This window comes from Hyperolius riggenbachi, chromosome 11, assembly GCF_040937935.1.
Source record: "Hyperolius riggenbachi isolate aHypRig1 chromosome 11, aHypRig1.pri, whole genome shotgun sequence".
NCBI lineage: Eukaryota > Metazoa > Chordata > Amphibia > Anura > Hyperoliidae > Hyperolius > Hyperolius riggenbachi.
In genome coordinates, this window is record NC_090656.1 from 83,744,852 (window position 1) to 83,762,566 (window position 17,715).

Here is a 17,715-nt window from a genome sequence, read left to right on the forward strand (position 1 = left end):
GCGCTGATTGGCCGGCGGGACCACGTGATGCGGAGTGTCTCGCTCCGCATCACGTGGACCCGCTGGCCAATCAGCGCCACTCTGGGAGACATTATAGGAATCGAGCCGCCTAACGCGGCTCACTCTACCGTCGGCTCTTGCAGCACCATACGTTGTGTTAGGTGCACGTTATGCGACCTTAACGTAGCACCTAACGCAACGTCTTGGTGTGCAAGTAGCCTGAAAGGGAGATAAGAGATGTCAATACATTTTTCATAGCTTAATCAGATTTGCTACTGCACCAATGGTCTTGATATGATGTGCAGGGATCCACTCTGGAGTAATGAGTGCTTGCAACAATTTCTCAAGATCCGCACAGTGTGGGTTCATGATGATTTGAGAAAAGGACTTTGATGGTCCAAAACGCCTGTGTGTCATCTGCCATTGACCCATGCTGTTTTTATCATGTTTTAGATGATTTGACTTATTATTAAAGATGGACTTTTGATGGTGCGGATCTTGAGAAATTAATACATTTTCCATAAGCAGCTGAGAGGGGAGGGTCAGCTGTCAGGTGATCAACTACTGCATAATTCTGTGCTGCATTGTGGTGTCAGCAATTAAAACATCTATCAGATTTCTGCTGGAATCTGATTGAGATCAAATGTGCAAAGTCAGTGGTATGTTGTTCAAAACTACCTTCTCAATTTGCGGTTTTGTTATTGCCCTGCCTTTGGCTAGCTTAAGTTCCAAAACTAGCCAATAATGGTTCAGTCTAGCAAACACGTGATCATTCCTGGACTGGGAATCAAATGGGTACAAGTGACTTATGAGGGTCAATCCACAATTAGCGTTGCACTCTACAATCCAGTACTGTACTATGCAGTTACTTTTAACCTTTTCATCAATAAACTGCCTGAAATCAATGGGAAATTTATCAATCTGATATGTTGGAGTCAACAGATCACAGGTAGGTTTGATCTTTAGTCTGTCAGGAATTTGGACCTGTATGTGAGGCTACCTTAAAGAGGAACTCCAGTGAACATTTTACTGTTGGCAGGTGATGTAGCTGCTGCATGGTTTTTGGCATTTTCCACAATGCAACAAGGTTCACAGACAGGAAACTGCCAAAAGTTCGAACTTTTCTTGTGGGAGGGGTTTCTTGTGGGAGGGGTTTCACCACAATATCAGTCATACAGCGCCCCCTGATGGTTTGTGAAAAGGAATAGATTTCTCATGTAAAAGGGGGTATCAGCTACTGATTGTGATAAAATTCAATTTTTGGTCGGAGGTTCTCTTTAAGAGGGTGGAATTACTTAGTGGGTGAAGAATCGTACACCTGTAACAGGTTCAGGTTCACAGGTTCCCTTTCTCAGCTATCATAAAAGGGTAAAGGTGGCCATTAACGGTACAATGTTTCACTAAATGCGATATTTCGATGCGATTTGAACTATCGTTACTAATCGGAAGGCAATTACTCATTGTTCACATTTACTAAACAATTATTTTTTCAAATTCGATCATAACATTTCAGATCGATTTTATCCTATTTAGCAATCAACCAAAGAACCGTTCCTTATCGATTGCCTTCATAAGCAGCTTTCGTGTACCATCAATGGGCACCTTTAGTATTACTGTTGAATAGATCATGTGACCCAATTTTCTGATCATTAATAAAGTGCTTCTATAACACTCTGAAATATACAAAAAAGCATCCACCTCTAGACTGGAGAGACAGTCCTCAGACTATGTTATTCAGTGCTTTTGTGAAATTCAGTTTTTTAACTACCGGTATTTAGCTGGAGTTTGATGAATTTCTGTTCAGCTGACAGGAAATAGCAAAACAGCAGACTGCTGTGAGAGGAAACTTGCTATGTCTGCTGTCTATCCGAGGTGAGTCACTGGAAGTACTGAACAGCCAGGAACTTTACCACAGAGGGAATCACTTGACTTGTTAGTCATTTTCAGGACTGACATGATGGTTACACTCAATTTTCCATTCACAGTCAGCTGACTGACTTTGTATTGGGTCCCTGTGATTCTATATGGCAACCAGGCTAAGCACAATACTGTATCGCTGCCTCACCAGTACCAGAAGTTGTCACAAATGGGGAAAACTTGACTACCAAGTCTCTCTCCACCTGACAGCAACCCAGCCTCTGTATTGGTGCAAAGGCCTGGTGATTACATCTTCACTAGTGGGGGAGGGAGTGTGGCTGGCAACAGGAGGGCATGGCAGGAGGGCAGAGGTGTGACATTGAGGACTGGAAGGGAGCATGACTAGGCTTTTTAAACCAGATAATTTAGCCAAACACTGACACTCACTGGGGCTCAGTAGAGCCACATTAGTTGCAGCAGCGTACATTGCCGAGGTGGCAGTATAGTATAGTATACATGTTTTTCATATGTAGGGACAATCATTATTTTGATGAAGAAAGTAGCATTGTATTTTGTAAAGGTTCTTATATGTGCAGAAGGTCTGTTTCTGAAGGCTTTTTGGCTTGTTCAAAATTGTTTGGAGAGCTCCAGGCCTTTCTTATATTTCTAAGGCCCCATGTAAATGCTACATGAAACTCGGCCAAGGCGGACGATAAAAAATCCTCTGCCAAGAATCCTTTGTGTGTGCAGCAGCCCCGACACCCTCATCCCGGCCACTAGACTAGTGATCCACATGGCTGATCTCTTTGGCTTAGCAGTGGCTAAAAGCATTGTTCTCTCCACTTACCCCTCCTGCCCCATGATGTTACTCTAGTGGCGCTCCATCACCCCTCCTCCCGCATAGCAGCAGAACAGGTTGCTAGCCTCTTCTGTACAGCTTGGCCCAGCCATGTCACCCGCCAGGTCCCAATCACAGACAGGCGGCGTGTGTATATGCGGTTTAAAGAGACTCCGTAACAAAAATTGCATCCTGTTTTTTATCATCCTACAAGTTCCAAAAGCTATTCTAATGTGTTCTGGCTTACTGCAGCACTTTGTACTATCACAGTCTCTGTAATAAATCAACTTATCTCTCTCTTGTCAGACTTGTCAGCCTGTGTCTGGAAGGCTGCCAAGTTCTTCAGTGTTGTGGTTCTGCTATGAACTCCCCCTTCCAGGCCCCTCTATGCACACTGCCTGTGTGCTATTTAGATTAGGGCAGCTTCTCTCTTCTCTCTTATCTTTTACAAGCTGGATAAATCGTCCTCTGAGCTGGCTGGGCTTAAACATACTGAGGAATTAGACAAGGGCAAAGCTGTTTGCAAGGAAGAAAAGAGCAGCCTGAAACTTCAATGCAGGAGAACAGGGGGAAAGAAACAAACAACGATCTCTTGAGATTCAAAAGGAAGGGTGTATACAGCCTGCTTGTGTATGGATGTATTTTCTATGTGTGGACATACTGTACATCAACCTACTTCCTGTTTTGGTGGCCATTTTGTTTGTTTATAAACAAACTTTTTTAAACTGTTTTTAACCACTTTTAATGCGGCGAGGAGCGGCGAAATTGTGACAGAGGGTAATAGGAGATGTCCCCTAACGCACTGGTATGTTTACTTTTGTGTGATTTTAACAATACAGATTCTCTTTAAGTCAGAAGACAGTTTTCATGGATCTCTTCACTTCACTGTTTCACTGATCTGGATGAAGATGTGTTAAAAGATCAACCTGAGTCTGTCTGGCAGCTGACTGAGGTTTAACCCAACACAGTTCAGTCTGTCTCTGCAATGAATGTGATTGTATTTTCTCCCGCATCCACATCCATGCAGTGCCATAGGCCTCAACCTTCCTAATTATAATGCTAAGGGTGCCCATTAATGGTGCGATGTTAGCAAACAATTGACTTTCTGATATGATAATTGCAATTGGAAGGAAATGATCAGAAATCATAAATTAGGTCCATAAATGGCATAGAAAATATAACCACCCAATCTGATCATTTCAGATAGAATCGATCTGCAAAACGGATTGATAATCCGATCATTAAAACCATTGTTTTTTGTCGATTGGCAACATCAACAACTTTCAATCCGATTTTAATTACTGGATTGGAAGGTCAATAAATTGCTACATTTGGATCATTAATGGACACTTTTCTTTTTAACAATAAAAAATGGCCAGCCTAAGGCTTCCTTCACACAAAGGCGTTGCGTTAGGTGCTACGTTAAGGTCGCATAACGTGCACCTAACGCAACGCATGGTGGTGGTGGCAGAGGGCGTTAGCAAAGAGCCGCGTTAAGCGGCTCTTTGATGTGTCCGTGATGCGTACTATAGTACGCATGTGCTGGTGGAGACCACGTGAGCGGAACACTCAACATCACGTGGTCCCGCCAGTGACGTCAGCACAGTGCAGTGAATATTAATTAGCCATGTGGCTAATCACTGCACATGTGCAAGCAGGCTAACGCTGCAAAGCCGCTCTAACGCTATAGCATGCTGCACTTTAGATTGACGTGCAGTGTTACAATGTAACACAACGTGGGCACTGTGAACAGCCCATTGCAGTTACATTGCTGTGCGTTGGGGAGCGTTACAGGCTTCACTATTGTGTGCCTGTAACATCCCACTGTGAAAGCAGCCTTAAAGTACAACATTATAGCAGACCTCTACATAAAGGTGGCCATACATGGTACAATTTTTTTTTTTTATTAGATAATTTAGTTTGATTATTCCGTAGATCAAATATAAAGATTTTTCCAGCATGTCCGATCTGATTTTTCTTGAAAAAATGGGATAGTCGTTCAAATTTCTTGATCGAAAAAAAAAACATTTTAAACTTTCATTTGATTTGATCATTTAGATCAAATAAATGGGATAATTGAACATTTTTATTGTACCATGTATGGCCACCATAATGCAGACTTCAGATAGATGCAACATTTCCTGCATTTTGCAGTAGTAGCTATGCTTAATCTTTCTTCCTCATAACTGATTTCAGCTGTGATTTTGTCTGCATGGAATATGCCATCTTGCTGGCTTTGTCAAAACTATGCTCAGAACAGTTTTGTACAGCAGGAGACATTGGCAGCGCTTCCAAACAGAGGCTGCACCCGAATTGACTACCTGCAATAGATGTGCAGAGCTCCACAATTGTGGACTAAAATACACAACATGCATTCAAAACAGTTACAGCAAAGGAGGACGTTAGCTTCAGTATAAATAATATGTGTACAAATTATTCCCTACTAGACTTCCCCGCGGCGGTGACGGGTCCTCTCGAGGAAGACCTACCGCTAGTCTAACGATAAAAACACGATTTTTTTCCTAGTGCTGCTAGTCATAAAATGGTATACACATTTCTCTCAAACAGACATCAAACAAATGACAGCGCTCATAGGCTGCAACTGAATTGTAGACCAACAGAGGCATGCAGAGCCCCACAGGGCTAAATACATGCCTTGAATGCAAATCAGATGCAAATCATGTGGGGAAGTCTAGTAGGGAATAATTTGTGCACATATTATTTATACTGAAGCTAACGTCCTCCTTTACTGTACCTGTTTTGAATGCATGTTGTGTATTTTAGTACACAATTGTCGAGCTCTGCACATCTATTGCAGGTAGTCAATTCGGGTGCAGCCTCTGTTTGGAAGCGCTGCCAATGTCTCCTGCTGTACAAAACTCATGTAAGTATACTTATGGCTAGCTGCATCCATGTGCATCAATTTGCATTCAAATTATAGATTAGGACTAGTACATGATTTGCATCTGATTTGCATTCAAGACATGTATTTAGCCCTGTGGGGCTCTGCATGCCTCTGTTGGTCTACAATTCAATTGCAGTCTATGAGCGCTGTCATTTGTTTTATGTCTCTATGCTCAGAACAGAGATAATTCATAATATCTTTGGCATGCTCTGTAGTCATTAGCTATGCCACAATCCCTGCTATTATTTTGCCTGTCCAGTATGGAGCACACAAACAAAAATGTGTACCACTGGCATTTTTTCATAACATCTAATTTTTTTTTTTTAACAATAATGCAACAAATCATTACAAACAGTTATCAGTGTGGAGCCAATGAAAGAGAGGAGGGGGGGGGGGGGGGATAAGGATAAGGTAAAGACCCCACTGACATTTTTTTAAAGCAGACCTGAACTTAGAAATTCCTCTCTGCTCTAAAAGATATGCAACAGCATAATACCCATTAAAGATAAACATTTCTTTGTTACAGCTGATACGAATCCTGCAATAAATCTGCAGTGTGTCTACTTCCTGCTTTCACAGAATCAGACATATTGTTAACATCTTGTGTTTACAAATTAGCTGCTCCACCATGGCAGAGGTGATTCCTGAGCTGACACAGCTGAGAGATCAAATTACAGTGGTGATTAGTCACAGATGAGGGGGAATTAGACAGGCTAAGGTCTCTAAAACACACTGGGTGCATCTCTCTGTTTTCCTTCTGTCCTGTGCAAGAGTTCAGGTCCACTTTAAGATCAGTTAACCCTTTAGAAGTACGGGTGTTTATCTGAAATAACACTAAGGTACTAATATTTTGTCCAAGCTACTGTAGCTCTATTATTTGCTGCACCTCATAGATCTGTTGAATGAACATAGTCATTAACATATGCCCTTTACTGATGCACAACAGAGTGACTACTGTCATAGCCATACATACAAAACCTATCAGACCTGAGAGTACAAGGTCCAGCTCACAGAAATAACATCTAAAGGTTTCCTTTGTCTACAAAGTAACAAATCTGAGCAGAAATAGTATTTACATTCTAAATACTGGAAGATAACATGATGCAGCTTACAGTAGCATTGAACAGAGATTGAAGTTCAGACACGTACTGGGGCACTGGCACTGTTGGAGGTAATGCCTGGTGTTGCTTTTTAAATTTAGATTAAGTCAAAATGTTCATGTAGATTGGTCATTCCATTCGATCAGAACTTAAGAACTGGAATGTTTGTGATAGAAATTTGGCAGGCTTGTCGATATCTCATAATGTCCTTGGTACAATCTACAGTTATATGTTTAAATCAAGATGCTAAAGGGAATCCGAGGTGAACCTTGGTTAAAAAAAAATATATACATACCAACCAAAGAAGGGGGGAAGCCTCTGGATACTGTAGTTACTTTCTATGCCCTCCTTACCATTGACACCACTCTCTGGTACCCTAGAATAAAGGGTAGAACTACCTCTAGCCATGCCATTCCTTGTGGCTGCATACAGCTTCACTGATATCTGTAGTACAGGGCAGCGTATGTACTGGACAGCTGGTCTAAGAACTTATATTAAATAAATTAAATAAGCTTTGTGCAGCCTAAGGGCCCGTTTCCACTAGCTGGATGCATTCTACATCTGGCTTTTCGTACCGCAGACCAGGCCCGGCCCTAGACTATTTGCCGCCTGAGACAATCTTTAAAGAAATCGCCGCCGCCCCCTCCCGGGTGTAAGGGGCCGTCGAGCTGGAGGGAATAGCGGGCAGGAAGGGGGTATTGGGCCTAGCGGCGGGGAGGGGGTCGGACCCCCCCCTCCCTCGCCTGGGTCCCCCGTCCTCCGCTCCCCTCCAGCTGTAAAAAGCTACGTTGCTGCAGCTATTGTAAGAGGCACAGGCGGGGATCACTCACCTCTTCCTCGTTCCAGCGTGCGCTCCACTGACATCACTTCCTGCTACGCCGCCCACTGTATTGTGAGTGGACGGCGTAGCAGGAAGTGACGTCAGTGGAGCGCACGCTGGAACGAGGAAGAGGTGAGTGATTCCCGCCCGTGCCTCTTACAATAGCTGCAGCAACGTAACTTTTTAAAGTTGGAAGGGAGAGGAGGACGGGGGACCCAGGCGAGGGAGGGGGGATCCGACCCACCTCCCCGCCGCTAGGCCCAATACCCCCTTCCTGCCCGCTATCCCCTCCAGCTCTGGCGCCCCCCCCAGAAGTGCCGCCTGAGGCAAAAGTTTCACCCCGCCTCATGGGCGGGCCAGACCTGCCGCAGACAGCCGCAGGTGTGTTCCGGTTGTCTTCTGGATCCGGCTGTCACTGGCTGCTAAGGGAAATCGGATGCATGCAATTCATATTTGGCCCCGCAGCACATTGTATCGCTCTGTAATGGCTCACTCACATTCAGTGGAAACTACTCCATTGATATGCATTGATTGCAGAGCCATTGCGGAAAATCGGGAATTCGCATTTAGCGGAAACGGGCCCTTATAGTTATTACTATAGTTATTATTAGTGATTAGACAGTCCAATGTGGTTTCTGTACCTGATCCTGTAAACATATAGGAAAATAATATATGTTGTGTGCGTGCGTGTGTATTATGTATGTGTATTTACGGAGTACTATATTTTTATTGATTGCCTCTGAAGAAGAGACTGTCAGGGTTGCGAAACACCAGGCTGCGCAAGGAAAACAATACTATGATACAATTGCTTTTATGTATTTGGCCTAAAAGCTTTAGCTCATTGGATATTCAAGTTCCACTTTTATACGAATATTGATTGTGCGGAATTGAAACCCTCAGTGATTGGAACATATGCTTGTTGGGAATAGCCCTCCGGAAGATCCGACTGCACTCCTGTCCAGGCAAGAGCACAGGTGCAGCACGACCACGCCTGCGCTGTAGTACGAGTGGCTCCGGCTTACTGTGCAGGTGTGGCTGTACTCACACAGCACGACCGCACTCATGCCTGAGGAACATTGCATCCCTGATCTTCATATCGACTCCCCTTGTCGGTTTTCTTGGGCTGTGGGGGGTGCTCGGCAACAGGGAACCAGAGGGCAGCATGGGGAGCCTCTATAGAATCCAGAGGCTTCCTGTCTTTTTTAACCCAAGTTAACCAGGTACACTTTCAGCGGCAGTCTTATTTGACACACAAGTAAACATTTAACATTACTAAGCTGTCAGATAGCATAATCGGATCTGTTCCTGGAATTCAGCTTTAATATTATTCTAATGATGAGCAAATAATAATAATCATTTCTTGACATTAATATTTTCATTCACCCAGGAGGAGAAAAAAAATGGGCCAATCAATGCTAGCAGCTGCTGATAAACCAGTTGTCAGATGGTTAATTAACCAGTAGCTAGAGGCTTTTATTGGCTAACTTAATTTTCTCCTTGAGCCAGAGGAGGTTGGCCTTTTAGGAGATCTTGTTTTATTTTGCTTATTGGTAGAGTTAAAGGAACACTATTAATTAACATGGTTTTTTTTTCAACTGAGATAGGAATAGTTTGGGAAGTGCTCTTAAGTACTAGTAAATACATTTTAATGCTTATCTCTTTCTTTACTGTTATCAAATTACTTTCACTCTTCATTGACTTCAAATCTGACAGACTACTTAATCATGAAGGGAGGGGGAATCCCTCACACTACATCTGTAAACCCTGTGTGTAAGAAAGCTCTCGCTGGCAGCTGTCTGTGTCTCTGACTGAGGGCCCGTTTCCACTAGAGCGAATCCGCATGCGTTGTCTGCATGCGGATTCGCATAACCAATACAAGTGGATGAGACTGTTTCCACTTGTCAGTTTTTTGGTGCGTTTTTCTGTGCAGGATTTTTCTGCACGGTAGGGCCTGCAGAATTCGCCTGCGTGAGTAATGCAGGCGATTCGCAGGCTATGTATTTAATAGGGAAAACGCACATGCGTTTTTTGCCGCGATTTCGCGTGCGAATTCGCACGAAAACTAATGCAAATTGAACCAGGCAGTGACATGGTTAAAATCGCTCATAGCCTGCCTATGCGAAATCGCATGCGAAATCACGGCAAAAATCGCATGCGGAATCGCATCCGCATGCGATTTTGTCAGCGGTGGAATCCCAGCGATTCGCACCGCACTAGTGGAAATGGGCCCTGAGCTGTCTGCACAAGAGTAGAGGAAATGTAACTTGTTTGTAATTGTGTGTGAAACCTGACACCTGAGGCTTTTCATAAACTGTAACTCTGCAGTCTGACATACAAAAAACAGTGTAATATTGAAGCAGACATTTAGACACCTACTTAGACATTATTTGTACATTGTCATTTTAGAACACTTGGTTTCATAGTGTTCCTTTAGGCGATATGAAGCTAGGCATTGGGCCAGTCAGAATCAGCAGGATTAATTGGCCAGTTCCAAGCTGAATATGGTTTGCATTACACCTGCATGCAAACCGGAGGCATCTCATTAGCCACCTCTACTCATCACTAATTTATATTTTGCAAGCTGTCCATTTATCATGCTTTCTCTTCAATGGAAATCCAGTCGTATACCATAAATGATAAAAAACTAATCTGCAGCAATTCTATGCTGCTGTGCTAAATGGCCAGCACAAGTGAAAAATGGGCCCATTATGCTATCCACATGAAATAAATGACTACAGTAACTACCCAATTATTTTTTAAACAGAAAATATGTCAAAGAGATTGCCTTGCATACTCACAACACAAAGACAAATGTCAATGCATGCGATTTCTGAATACATTTTGATGAGACAGTGCGACATTGTGAAGAAGCATAAGCTTATTATTATTCTTTTACCTTATTACATGAATGAGTAAAGAATAACATCACTTACAACTATGGATATGTAATCCCTATGGCTTTACATTGTACACACTCAGCTATACTGACAGAGGTTACGCTCAACAAAAATCATCTTATAGTTTCTTATCAACTGTGTTCTCGATTTGCATGGGCAGAGAAGAGAACCTGGCCCTAGCCTTGAAATAATGGGCGCCAATAAAGTATTAGCTACTGTTGGGGTCATTACCATAGCTTTAGTGTTTCCAGCTCTCTTTATTCATTTAAGCAGTTGGTGAAGAAGCCGAGGCAGATCATGTGGGTGCCACTGTAGAGTGCAATGTTAATTTCAGCTACAGGCAGCAGCACCTGGTGTACAGTTTGGGCAACGGATATAGCCAAAGCCCAATTTATGTTAAAAAAGGGACAGATAGTGTTAGGCCTAGGGCAGAGGTGGTCACACTTTTTCAGCTTGGGAGCTACTTTGAAAATTACAAATTGAAATTATGTACCAGGTAGAGGCTACCTACATACGCAAGCCACAACTGCAGCACATGCCCAGCGACTGTCCATTAGTGACAACCATAAGCCTCAACCTCAGAACATGCACAGCAGCAGTCCATCAGTGATTACCACATGCCTCAACTGCAGCACATGCACAGTAGCAGTCCATCAGTGATTGCCACAAGCCTCAACTGCAACACAGCGGCAATCCATTAGTGACAACCACCAGTGACGTACCTTCAACACGGCTGCAGGTGCTCACAGCCCCGGGTGTAGCCATGGCTAGGGGTGTCGCTGTAGTGCTCAGCCACTGTGTTCTTCCATTAGGGACCTTTTTTCATAGTTCAAGCAACATTCTGGAAAATAGCAGCGAGCAGGGCATGGGACTGTACTACTACTTGCACTACATGTTGCACTTCTCCCCCTTCCTGTCCCACGGGTAATGTGTTTCCTTGCTCTCTACACACAGGCTGCAGTGAGTAAATGTGCAGAGCAGCAGGGTGAGTAGAGGGAATGATTGCTGTGCTGCAGCTGGGACATTAGCAGGGAGAGGTGGCAGGAAGTGTTTAGTGCTTCAGAAGATGCCTGTCATTAGTACTCATGGGCACTGGCTGCTGTAATACCAAAATGCCCTGGCCTATTATTTATCCTGATCAGAGTAATTAATCAATATTGCAGGGCAGTCTGCTGTTGCAGAAGCCTGTGATACATGTGCTGACAGCCGACTTCTGTTGTGAGCAGAGAAGCAAGCTCAAGGCAGTTAAGATTATCTTGATTGCAGCTAATCTTATCTCTTTTCCCAGCTCCCCCACCCACCTTGTTGTCTTCCCCATGACCTTTCCTCTTGTGATGTCTGCAGTCCTGATGAGAGTCCTTCCTGCCATTTCAACTCTCCCACCAGGCTCTCTGCCTTGTGCCACTAAATCTTTATCCCCTCCTCCTATGCATCTGCCTCTTTCGTATGTCCCCCTTTTCTGACTGTCTCACAATCTAATCGTACCATGGTCATAGTCTAATGCCCTACTATATTATTATTGTGTATTTATATAGCACTGACACCTTCTGCAGCTCTGTATAGAGTACAGAGTTTCATAACGGTTAGCTCCATCCACATCCTGACAACTCCTTGCCCCCCCCCCCCCCCAAATCTCCCAAAATTTGCAGCGCCCCAACCCGTCAACCCTCCCTCAATTTTTTTTTTGGGGGGGAGGGGGGGGGAGAGTTGTGTGTAAATAATCAGCACTTGGGGGCATATGCAACTTACTTTTTGACCTGAGTTTTCTCCTAGGAGATAATTTTTTTTCAGAACTATTTAGCACTTTGCAATGGAAAAAATACCAAAAAGTAGGTGAAAAAGTTCTATCAAAATTATTTTGAGTATTTATTTGCTTGCTGGTAGTCTAAAAGGCATTTTATTGACAAGTTTGACTTTTTTTTTATAATGAAAAATTGAATTGCATATGGGCCCCGGTGTCAAATTCCCTTGGTACGACACTGACAACCACAAGCCACATATGCAGCACAAGTACAGCAGCAATCCATCACTGATTACCACAAGCCTCAACTGCAGCCCATGCATAATGGCAGCCCATAAGTGATTACCATACCCCCAACTGCAGCACATGCACAATGGCAGCCCATAAGTGATTACCATAAGCCTCAACTGCAGCACATGGACAGCGGCAGTCCATCAGTGATTACCACAAGCCGCCAGTCAAGATGCAAATCAGAGTCTTTCTCAGTAAGCCAAACAGAACAGTGCTTGACCAAATAGTCACAATATCATGCTCAGTGTCTGGCATAATTGTAATCAGCAGTAGCACATAATGCTCCATAATGTATGGTGCAGATAGAGGCGCTCTGGCTTGATACTGATCTTCAGCTGTGTTCTCCTTTTACAATTGCGTGATGAAGCGGGATGTTATCCCGTGAAACGCGTTGCATCAATTTTTGGAGATTCTGTTGAAATAAATATAGTTGTGAAACTAACGGCTGAACTTGGCCTGGTCATTGTTATACCTGGGGGAGGTGAATCCACCCATGTCCCTCCTTTTAGACTGATTTTAATTATTTTATCCTATTTTGGCGCCTCTATTACTCTTGTTTACCCATATACGTAGTCCACCCCTGGTGGAGGGGTGTATCCCCAATTCTCTTCTCCTGTCTATAGAGAGCGACTTTTTAGACCTGAGTGGGGTCAGGTTATAATTCTCCCCACTTGCTGTTCCAGTGGTCGCCTGTGCGGTGACCCGTGTTTGTGAGTATAACCTTAAAACACATACATTCTCCATTCTTTATTTAACATACTACACCAGATTGGGCTCTCGGTTCTTTTTTCCTCGTTTCCAAAGCAATAAACTTCTACAGTCGGATAAGAGAAGGCAAAGTTCTTGTGAACTTAGGGGAGAATATCTGTTCCCTCTTCATTTGTAATGTTTTCCGTTGGCTGATGCACTGCTGACCGGCCTCTAATCCAACGTGGCTCCAAAGCACCTTCTCCCGTCTTCTCCTCCATGAGATCATTGTGGGAAGTAGAGCATAAATGACAGACCCGACATTGCAGCAATCCCCAAAGACATTCAGAATGTGAAGAAAACACTTTAACCCTGAGAGATATAGTAATGATCAGAGCGGAGCAATTGATGAGCCATGCAATTATATGAATAAACAACAGAGCTCAAACAAACACAATATGATTCCAAGATAAATACCAAACATAAAAACTAAGAAAAGGATATTGCTTGAATACAGCAGAGATGTTGCTTATGATTATGGAAATGACAGTTCTGTAGGCTGGGGAAGGTGGGAGCAGAGGGGATCTCTCCATAAGCTAAATGGTGTAGGGAACATTTCACACTGAAAAAGGAATGCTGGGATTATCTCTCACCAGCCATCAACATCACAGGGGATATTGTCCTGCAGCATATTTCTATACGGTGTGCACTGCTTTTGTCTTTTTGTATCTTCCAGTTCCAAAACTGACACAGTACCAGTCACTGGTAGAAACTTTCATTTATGTGATTGTGGTAGATAACTCTTTATTGCATTCATTGAAAAAAAAATCAAATTTAGATTTGTCAGTCCACAGGACAATTTTCCACTTCAGTCCATCTTAATGGAGTTGCGAGTTGAAGATAGCATATGCAGATTTAATTACCTGGGGCTTCTCCCAGCCTCTAGAAGACTCTCTGGTCCCTCAAAACAGTTCCGTCCTCCGTCAATCTGTGTCAGCACAGTTCGGGGTTCAATTGTTGCCCAAGTTTCTGCTACCATATACCCGAACTCCCTATATCGGCATTTATGTGCGGCACAGCACTTGGCTAGACAGGTTACTTTTAGGAGTAGGTGTGTGGGAGAAAGGTGGGTTGGTGTTAGGCATAGGTGGGGGGCTTTAGTGTTTGGAGTAAGCGGGGTGTTAGCGTGAGGTATAGATAATGGAGGCAGAGAGTAGAATATCGATAATATTACATTATTATTATTGTTAAACCTTATTTATAAAGCACTAATATATTACACAGGGCTGTACAATAGATAGGGGAGACAAAACAACATTAAACAATGTTACACAAGTTCATTACAGCATTAAACAATGGTTCACAAAATAGTAATGTAGCCACCTTCTCATTCTTGCAGCTCTGTACTCACTAGAGGTCCAGGCTTCACTGTCTTATCATTCCAGGCAGCCATCTTCCATTCTCAGGCAGCTCTTTTCTCACCGCTAGAGGTCCATGTCTTCACTGTCTTCTTGTTTTGGGAACAATTCCAGGAACAATGAGAGGTAACTATAGATACAGGCACACTGTATATGGGGTCCTGCTCACCTGTCTTGAATATAATCTGTATCTTTGGCTATACTAATAGGCAGGACTACTGAGTTGGACTCTTGTGTTTGTTCACACACAGATACAAGAATTAAGTGTCTAATACCACTTAAAGTAAATAGGAAGTAAAGTTAAAAACAGATACTTACTTAAGGGGAGGGAAGGCTCTGGGCCTGATAGAGCCTTCCCATTCCCCACACGGTCTCCTCATTCCCTCGCAGGCTTTTCAATTTTAATCTCCTGGCGCAGGAGACTTTGGAAGTCTTCGGGAGCCCGAGTCCTCCCCAAGATGGGCGGCTCTGCACTTTGCATGCGTGGTTCTGTGGGGTGTGCTGAGGGTAAAAACAGACACTTACCTGGGGCTTCTATCAGCCCCCTGTAGCAGTAATGTCCCCCGCTGTCTTCCTCTGATCTGCCGTCCCCCGCCGCCGGCACCGGGCAATTGTTCGTCTAACACAGACAAATAAAGCGTGCTCCCATTCGCGTCATCGGAAAGCTTACTGCGCAGGTGCAGTACGAAGGTGTCTTGTACTGCACAGGTGCAGTACGCTGCTGATGACGCGAGTGGAAGCTAGCAGGCGCGCGGCAGCCGCAGTTGAGAGAGCATGACGCGCTAGACCAGAGCCGGTGGCAGAGAACGGCGGATCGGAGGAGGACGGCGTGGGACATGACTGCTGCAGAGGGCTGATAGAAGCCCCAGTTATGTGTCTGTTTTTACCCTCAGCACCCCCCAACAGAACCTCTTTAAGGAGCCCAAGTGCTTTCGAAGATTTCCGAAGTGCACCCCAAGAGGAAGAGAGCAGCCTCCGACTGACCTGTCGTAGACCCTGTGGGGAAACACGGAGATTGTAAGGAGAATGGGAAGGCTCTATAGGTCCCAGAGCCTTCCCTCTCCTTAGGTAATTTTTTTTTTTAATTCCGCTTCAGACTCCCTTAAAGTCATGCCAGTGTAGAGTTGCACATTAGCAGCTCTTGCTGTTGGAGTGGGGGAAAGCTTCCATGCACAAATTAAATGTTGGGAGATCTTCAATTTCCTAGTGTCACTGCCAATTCCACTGAAGCCCCACCGACCTTTTCCTGTGTTGTCTAGGCTTGTGCTAAACCATGTACCTCCATATCAGTAATATGAAGGCAGTGTATTTAGTTGTTCCTTTGAACAGAACTGAGGAATGACAACTCACACATGACCCAGACAGTAAGAATTGAATGGATTTTATCTGCAAATATTTTAGTGTCCATGACTGAGAAACATGGTTCCTGTCAAATTGTTTTTGGCATGCTCTGAATCAGTTAGGCATTATGAAAGGACAAAGATCATGATTCATGCAGGGATGTAACAGTACTCAGTTGTCCCTGTAGCAAATTCCTTATAAAGTCCTTTTGTATTTCCAAAGTTCAAGGCAAGGCACTCCTACCACAAACATATGTGACAACCAAAAGTAAACAGTAGCTAATATTGCAATGTAACAAACACAAAATAGTCAGGCAAAAAGAAAAACAAAACAGATAAAAAACCTGCATACTACCAACTACAGGGACCATGTAACTAATTAAACCACTAATATTTATTCTAAATTAGATCATAAGGTAGACATACAGCATTACTTAGAATCACAAGTCTGTATGCATAAAGCAACACCCCTCATATGTGGCATTTAAGTACTCACTGCTGTTTTCAAAAAGTGTTTTTAAAAAGGATACCTACAAGCCACAAATAGAGCAAATTACCTAAACCTTGGCCATGTGTAACTAACTTTTGATAACACCCATAATTTACAAGATTCTAGTAAAAAACGGTATTGCCTTCTTAGAACAGAAGGTATTTGCAGGTTGTTGTTTTCATCTGTCAAGAAATCAAGACTGATAATGCATTGCTTTAGAACAGTGGGTCTTGATTCTACAGACATTAATCTGCAGTGTCTCTTGCAGAGGCGGGACAAGGTCCTGCAACACCCAAGGCTGAGACACCAAAGTGCGCTCCTCCATCCCTCCCACCCCAGCTGTCATACAGTGATTGCTATTTGACTAAATGGCGCCCCAGGGCCCCCAGCCCCCCAACCCCTTAAATTCTATATATCTGGCTTCCAGTCACTGCCATGTATCCCATTTTCTTATTTCTCTCTGCTTCAAACACAATAGGGGAATGATAGCTGTGTAAGTTATGTACCCTCTCCTACACTGCGCCCTGAAGCTGGAGCCTCTCTCGCCTCTGCCTCGGCCTGGCCCTGGTCTCTTGCAGATGCTTTGCTGGTCATAGGTGTTTTCTGGCCTACCATCTGCAGAGGAAAATGTAGTGTTCAAATACCTAAAAACTCGCCCCGACTTTCAACACAACTGAAGCACGAATGCCAATCCATCAAACAATGCAGATAAAGTGGTGGCTGTCGCAACTCTGCACAACCATAGACCAAAATGCAAATGCCGAGGGGTCACTTTAGGTTCAGGTGCAGGGCTATAATGTAGCCAAGCACACAGAATGGTGAGATATTGAGGGAGAAGTGTCATGGATGGCATAATGAACGGTAATGTATTCGGCTACAGTGTAGCCAAACTCATATGGTGGCGGGGGATAGGTGGTTGGGGATATGAACAGAGTTAGTGTTAAGTGATAAGGTAGAGGAGAGGGCGGTTAGTGTTAGCCTGGAAGGGGTGAGAGGATAGTGAGGTTGATTCACTAAAGGAAATAGCACGAGTAACCTCCTGTTACTCGCGCTATTTCCGCAGCGTGCTTTAAGTGTAATGTGCTGCACGTTACACGCGCTTTTAGCCGTGTATCACGTGTATATGTTATGGCCAGAACCCGAAGTTTGGCCACTTCTAGTTCTGGCCGGCCAATGTGCGAACTGGCCGCTGCGCTGCGGCCAATGTGAGAAATGGAATAATTCCTGTAACGTTAATGTATCTTCTGGCCGCAGTGCAGCGGGCAAATGTATCACATCTTAGTTAATAACTTAATATAATGAAATTAAGCCGGCGGCAATGTAACAGATGA

General features: G+C 43.8%; 1 protein-coding gene across 2 annotated transcripts in view; it reads left to right on the plus strand.

Annotated features, from left to right (window-relative positions):
• Window positions 1-1,857: 1,857 nt before the first annotated feature.
• The window catches only part of PC (pyruvate carboxylase), a 1,086,793-nt gene continuing 1,070,935 nt past the window's right edge, over window positions 1,858-17,715 (plus strand). The window contains exon 1 of one of the 2 annotated variants that reach the window (XM_068259507.1): window positions 1,858-1,872. The gene's annotated coding sequence lies outside the window, so the exon portion shown is untranslated. Of the gene's footprint in view, window positions 1,873-14,627; window positions 14,681-17,715 lie in introns of those variants that run through there. The other variant, XM_068259508.1, reaches the window with a different exon arrangement.